Here is a 7413-nt window from a genome sequence, read left to right as displayed (position 1 = left end):
ACTATATAGGTGTTTTAAATATATTAGCTCCTTTTACAACTCACAACATCACAGTGGGTGGGGCAAACTGAGAATCCAGAGAGGTTAAGTAACTTGTCTAAGGTTAGGAAATAGAGACGCTAAGACCAATTTAGACCGTCTGTTTGCAGAGCCTAACATACCATATTACCTCATTGATTAGATAAAAAGGTGAAATATGAATGAATTTGAACACTAGAGGCAGATAGCCAGTCTCTCAGTTAATGAAGAACTTATGAACCAATCTGTCAATCTTGCATGAATCTTGCTTTCGGAAAATTTTATTTCTGAAATATCACTATCTGAAAGTGACATACTTAACAAGGTAAAACAAATTGTCTCTCTGATTCTAATTAACAATTCTGATTGAGAAAAATGTTGAAATCAATGGCAAACTGACAGTAGATGTATTATAATCATTCAAGTCCTTCTTGTCCTTCTTTCCAAAGATAATATAGCTGGCCAAGATTTATTATAAATTCTGTAAGAGGCCAGAATCACGAACTGTCATAGAATGCAAAAACACAGCAAATACAAAACTTCAGTTCTGAGGTACCTGCATTTTCTGCTTAGGACTCAGGACAAGAACTCAGATATACAGTGAGTTCTCAGGGAGTACTCACTGGATGGATTTGATTGCAACAAGGAACATGACAGCTACTGTTTGAGAGGGGGCTCAAATATAGAAGAGGACAAAACCAAAATGGCAAAGTGGCTACTTGATCTGATAAATTAGGATGGCCATGTCAATGTCTTTGGTTCTTACATGGTGTTTCAGGGCTAGGAGAATTCTAGTTCATTAGAAAGATCATTTAGAAATACAACACAGAAATTTATTAGAGCGCAAGCTGAAATCAAGATTGCCAGAAGAAATATCAATAATCTCAGATATGCAGATGACACCACCCTTATGGCAGAAAGTGAAGAAAAACTAAAAAGCCTCTTGATGAAAGTGAAAGAGGAGAGTGAAAAAGTTGGCTTAAGGCTCAACATTCAGAAAACGAAGATCATGGCATCTGGTCCCATCACTTCATGGCAAATAGATGGGGAAACAGTGGAAACAGTGTCACACTTTATTTTTCTGGGCTCCAAAATCACTGCAGATGGTGACTGCAGCCATCAAAGTAAAAGACGCTTACTCCTTGGAAGAACAGTTATGACCAACCTAGATAGCATATTCAAAAGCAGAGACATTACTTTGCCAACAAAGGTCCGTCTAGTCAAGGCTATGGTTTTTCCAGTGGTCATGTATGGATGTGAGAGTTGGACTGAGAAGAAGGCTGAGTACTGAAGAATTGATGCTTTTGAACTGTGGTGTTGGAGAAGACTCTTGAGAGTCCCTTGGACTGCAAGAAGATCCAACCAGTCCATTCTGAGGGAGATCAGCCCTGAGATTTCTTTGGAAGGAATGATGCTGAAGCTGAATCTCCAGGACTTTGGCCACCTCATGCAAAGTGTTGACTCATTGGAAAAGACTCTGATGCTGGAAGCAATTGGGGGCAGGAGGAGAAAGGGACGACAGAGGATGAGATGGCTGGATGGCATCACTGACTCGATGGACATGAGTCTGAGTGAATTCCAGGAGTTGGTGATGGACAGGGAGGCCTGGCATGCTGCGATTCATGGGGTCGTGAAGTCGGACACGACTGAGCGACTGAACTGAACTGAATGTTGTACCAAAGTACAAGATGGAATTTCTACAGTTTTATAATATTCATGAACCATTAAAATACTTTAAGGAAGGAACATTTCACACGCTTGCACACTCTGCACCAATAGTCCAAGTGTCACCCAGTCGCAGTTAATTTCCTTAAGTCTCTCCATTTGAGAGAAATCATGAGAAAAGCAGGAGATAATCTGAGAATCAGAAAGTTAAGTGAAATTTAATTCTGGACTGCTCTGTGATCCTTCTTGTTTGTTCATCCACACCCACCCACAATCAAACAGTCACAGTCAGAATTCTCAGATAAATTAAGATTATATCCAAACCACTTTTTCCAGAAAAGAATTCCCAGTTAAAAAAAGAACCTCTTGCTACAATGGCAGATACACTCAGCTTCTATCTCAAGCCAGATAGCCAGACTGAAAGGAGTTTTTAAAGCCATAGCAAATGGAAGACTGGCATCATGAAAATGGTGGAAGAAGTTTTCTATCATGTCCCCCTCCGCCCAAGGGAAATAAAGAAGATTTTTTTCTCATCAACAAGAGAGCATTTATGGAAGTCTAGGAGTCATCAGAAAAGTCCCAGCATACTGCTGGAACAAAACAAAAACTCCAAGATTGGGTACACTGAAGAAGGTAAGAGGATCAGTTTCACTGTACCTGTGTCAACCTTCCCTCAAGGTGGCAGAGCCCAGGGTCAAGAGAGAATTTCTTGGTTCATAATTTTTCCAAAAGATGAAAATGAGAGCATGTGAGTGAGGGCCCAGTCTGCCTAACTGTAAAAGATGCTGCCAAAGAGACCTGCTTCTTTCTTGACCCATCCAGAAGACTGAAAAATAAAAGTGAAAATGTCAGTCACTCAGTCATGTCCAATTCTTTGTGACCCCATGGACTGTAGCCCACCAGGCTACTCTGTCCATGGAATTCTCCAGGCAAGAATACTGGAGTGGGTAGCAATTCTCTTTTCCAGGGGATGTTCCCCACCTAAGGAGTGAACTGGGGTCTGCCACATCACAGGCAGACTATTTACCATCTGAGCTACCAGGGAAGCCCCAGAAAACTGAGGTATGCTATAAAACTGGAGGTTTGGAAGTGGCTCAGAGAGCAGCAGCTAGGGCTTTCATAAAGCATCAAAGAAACACATCAAGAAGACTTCCCATAAACTGCTGGGGACATCTCACCCTCAGATGCTCCCAACTGGCCCATGGGCACCTCCAATACTCCACATGTCTCAGCCAAATACACTTCCACCCCACGGTTGGCTCTCTGCCCATGCCCCTAAGGACAGAGAGAATGAACCTTTGCAGATAGATAGTAAACATGCACAGAAAGCTGGCCCAACTTTATGGAATTGGGAGAAACCACACAAACTTCAGTATTCAGTGCTGCCCTAGGGAAAGCAAAATCAGACTGATTATATTCTTTGCAGCCAAAGATGAAGAAGCTCTATACAGTCATCAAAAAAAAAAAAAAAGACAGGGAGCTGACAGTGGCTTAGACCATGAACTCTTTACTGCAAAATTCACACTTAGATTGAAGAATGTGGGGAAAACCACCAGACCATTCAGGTATGACCTAAATCAAATCCCTTACAATGACACAGGGGAAAAGACAAATAGATTCAAGGGATTAGATCTGATAGACACAGTGCCTGAAGAACTATGGATGGAGGCTCATAACACTGTACAGGAGGGGGTGAACTAAACCATTCCCAAGAAGAAGAAACGCAAAAAGGCAAAATGTCTGTCTGAGGAGGCCTTACAAATAGTTGAGAAAACAAGAGAAGCAAAAGGCAAAGGAGAAAAGGAAAGATATATCCATCTGAATGCAGAGTTCCAAAGAATAGCAAGGAGAGAGAAGCCTTCCTAGGAGATCAATGCAAAGAAATGGAGGAAAACAATAGAATGGGAAAGACTAGAGATCTCTCCAAGAAAATTAGAGATACCGAGGGAATATTTAATGCAAAGATGGGCACAATTAAAGACAGAAACAGTATGAACCTAACAGAAGCAGATGATATTAAGAAGAGGTGGTATGAATACACAAAGAACTATACACAAATGATCTTAATGACACAGATAATCCTGATGGTGTAATCACTCACCTAGAGCCAGACATCGTGGAGTGTGAAGTCAAGTAGGCCTTAGGAAGCATCACTATGAACAAAACTAGTGGTGGTGATGGAATTTCAGTTAAGCTATTTCAAATCCTAAAAGATGATGCTGTTAAAGTGCTGCACTCAATATGCCAGCAAATTTGGAAACTTGAGCAGTGACCACAGGACTGGAAAAGATCAGTTTTCATTCAAATCTCAAAGAAAGGCAATACCAAAGAATGTTCAAACTACCACACAATTGCACTCATCTTACACAATGAAATTAAAAGATGCTTACTCCTTGGAAGGAAAGTTATGAGCAACCTAGGTAGCATATTCAAAAGCAGAGACAATACTCTGCCAACAAAGGTCCGTCTAGTCAAGGCTATGGTTTTTCCGGTGGTCATGTATGGATCTAAAAGTTGGACTATGAAGAAACCTGACCACCGAAGCATTGATGCTTTTGAACTGTGGTATTGGAGTAGACTCTTGAAAGTCCCTTGGACTGCAAGGAGATCCAACCAGTCCATTCTAAAGGAGATCAGTCTTCTGTGTTCTTTGGAAGGACTGATGCTAAAGCTGAAACTCCAATTCTTTGGAGTTTCATGTGAAGAGCTAACTCATGTGAAGAGCTAACTCATTAGAAAAGATTCTGATGCTGGGAGCGATTGAGGGCAGGAGGAGAAGGGGATGACAGAGGATGAGATGGCTAGATGGCATCACCGACTTGATGGACTTGAGTTTGGGTGAACTCCGGGAGTTGGTGATGGACAGGGAGGCGGTGATGGACAGGGAGGCCTGGCATGCTGCAATTCATGGAGTCACAGAGTTGGACACGACTGAGCAACTGAACTGAACTGAACTACACGATAGCAAAGTAATGCTCAAAATTCTCCAAGCTAAGCTTCAACAGTACGTTAACTGAGAAATTCCAGATGTACAAGGTGGATTTAGAAAACACAGAAGAACCAGAGATCAAATTGCCAACATCCGTTGGATCATAGAAAAAGCAAGAGGATTCTATTAAAAAAAAAAAAAAATCTACTTCTGTTTCATTGACTATGCTAAAGCCTTTGACTATGTTGATTACAAAAAAAAAACTGTGTAAAATTATTGAAGAGATGGGAATACCAGAATACCTTATGTGCTTCCTGAGAAATCTGTATGCATGTCAAGAAACAACAATTAGAACCAGATATGGAACAACAGACTGATTCCAAATTGGGAAAGAAGTACTTCAAAGCTGTATATTGTCACCCTGCTTATTTAACTTATATGCAAAGTACATCATGAGAAATGCTGGACTGGATGAGGCACAATCTGGAATCAAGATTTCCAGGAGAAATACCAATAACCTCAGATATACAGATGACACCACCCTTATGGCAGAAAGTGAAGAAGGACTAAAGAGCCTCTTGATGAAAGTGAAAGAAGAGAGTGAAAAAGCTGGCTTAAAATTCAACATTCAGAAAACTAAGATCATGGCATCTGGTCCCATCACTTCATGGAAACAATGTAAACAGTAACTGACTTTATTTTCTTGTGCTCCAAAGTCATGGCAGATGGTTACTGCAGCCATGAAATTAAAAGACACTTGCTCTTTGGATAAAAGCTATGACCAACATATACAGCATATTAAAAAGCAGAGACATCACTTTGCCAACAAAGGTGCATCTAGTCAAGGCTATGGTTTTTCCAGTAGTCATGTATGGATGTGAGGGCTGGATGATAAAGAAAACTGAGCACTAAAGAATTGATACTTTTGAACTGTGGTATTGGAAAAAAATCTTGAGTGTCCCTTGGACTCCAAGGAGATCAAACCAGTCAATCCTAAAGGAAATCAATCCTGAATATTCATTGGAAGGACTGATGCTTAAGCCAAAGCTTCAATATTCTGGCCACGTGATGTGAAGAACTGACTCACTTGAAATATCCTGATGCTGGGAAGACTCAAGGTAGGAAGAGAATAGGACGACAGAGGATGAGATGTTTTGATGGCATCACCAACTCAATAGACATGAGTTTGAGCAAGCTCCAGAAGATGGTGAAGGATAGTCAAGCCTGGTATGCTGCAGTCCATGGGGTCACAAAGAGTTAGACATGACTGAGCGACTGAACATCAACATGTAAAAAATAATTTAAAATGAAAACATAATATTGTGAAAAAAAACATAATATTGTGATAAATGGAAAACCAGAATCCAATGTGAAACATATTTGTACAGGTTCAAAGGAATGCTAACTGTTCCAATTTTTTAAAGTTTACTAGGAAACAGTGAGTTTGAACAACCTCTTTGTTTTACAAAGGAGAAAAATTGAAATGCAGAGAAAGGACCATACACATAATAAGCAGCCTAGTGGATAGAAATTACTAGAAGCCAAAGGCTCCTGAAACCAAATTCAGTTATCTTGTACTACCTTTGGTTTGTTGGAAGAAAATTTCAATGCTTTTCACAACCCCATATATCCTTCACACTTACCTAGGGCAAATTGAGAAAAGAAGTCATTTTTAGAATAACTGATTAAACTTCTCTTGGTCCCTGATCCTTCTCAAAAGCAGATAGGCAAACTGAAGTACAGAGAAATTATTTGCTTTGACCCCGGAATTCTGTATAAAAAGCTATGTCCACTTCCATGTGCAATAGGGAGGTATTTTACTTTTCATTCCTCTTGACACAGGTAGTCACATCCAAAGCTTATTGTCTCAGTTGCTGGATCATAGAATTCTATGAATCAAAGTTGCAAGAGATTCGAGTAGCCATATAATTTCAAACCCTCCTCATCTGACAAATGAGAATACTGAGTTTTATAAAGAAGCAAGTGCTTGTGCAAAGTCACACTTTAAGTTGCTCTCAAGGCAAGACCTATAAAATTAGATCTCAGGCTATTCCCATTATTGTACTTTAGTTCTTTACCAGGGCCTGGAATTACAATGCATCAGGGCCTGGAATTACAATGCATCAAGCAATATAATGATTTACAATTCTATATTGTATGATTAGTTTAATTTCCCTCACTACTGAAGGGTCTCAAGGTTCAGATATGCCCTCTCCTTTCTCTACAATTTCTCCCACAATCATCTAAATTTAAGTCCATGGCTTTTAAACTGCCATCTAAAGTTTGGAACTCTGCATTCAGACGGGTATATCTTTCCTTTTCTCCTTTGCCTTTCCCTTCCCTTCTTTTCTCAGCTGTTTGTAAGGCCTCCTCAGACAACCGTTTTGCCTTTTTGCATTTCTTTTTCTTGGGGATGGTTTTGATCACTGCCTCCTATACAATGTTTTGAACCTCTGTCCATAGTTCTTTAAGCACTGTGTCTATCAGATCTAACCCTTTGAATCTCTTTGTCACTTTCACTGTGTAATCGTAAGGGGTTTGATTTAGGTCATACCTGAATGGTCTAGTGGTTTTCCATTCATTCTTCAATTTGAGCCTGAATTTTCAATAAGTAGCTGATGATCTGAGCTATAGTCAGCTCCCAGTCTTGTTTCTGCTTAATGCATAGATCTTCTCCCTCTTTGGCTACAAAGAATATAATCAATCTGATTTTGGGTATTGACCATCTGGGGATGTCCATGTGTAGAGTCATCTCTTGTGTTGTTGGAAGAGGGTGTTTGCTATGATCAGTGCATTCTCTT

The sequence above is a fragment of the Capricornis sumatraensis genome, chromosome X (genome assembly GCF_032405125.1).
Source record: "Capricornis sumatraensis isolate serow.1 chromosome X, serow.2, whole genome shotgun sequence".
In the NCBI taxonomy this organism is placed as follows: Eukaryota; Metazoa; Chordata; class Mammalia; order Artiodactyla; family Bovidae; genus Capricornis; species Capricornis sumatraensis.
The sequence above is the reverse complement of the archived record's forward strand: the minus strand, read 5'-3'. Positions refer to the sequence as shown.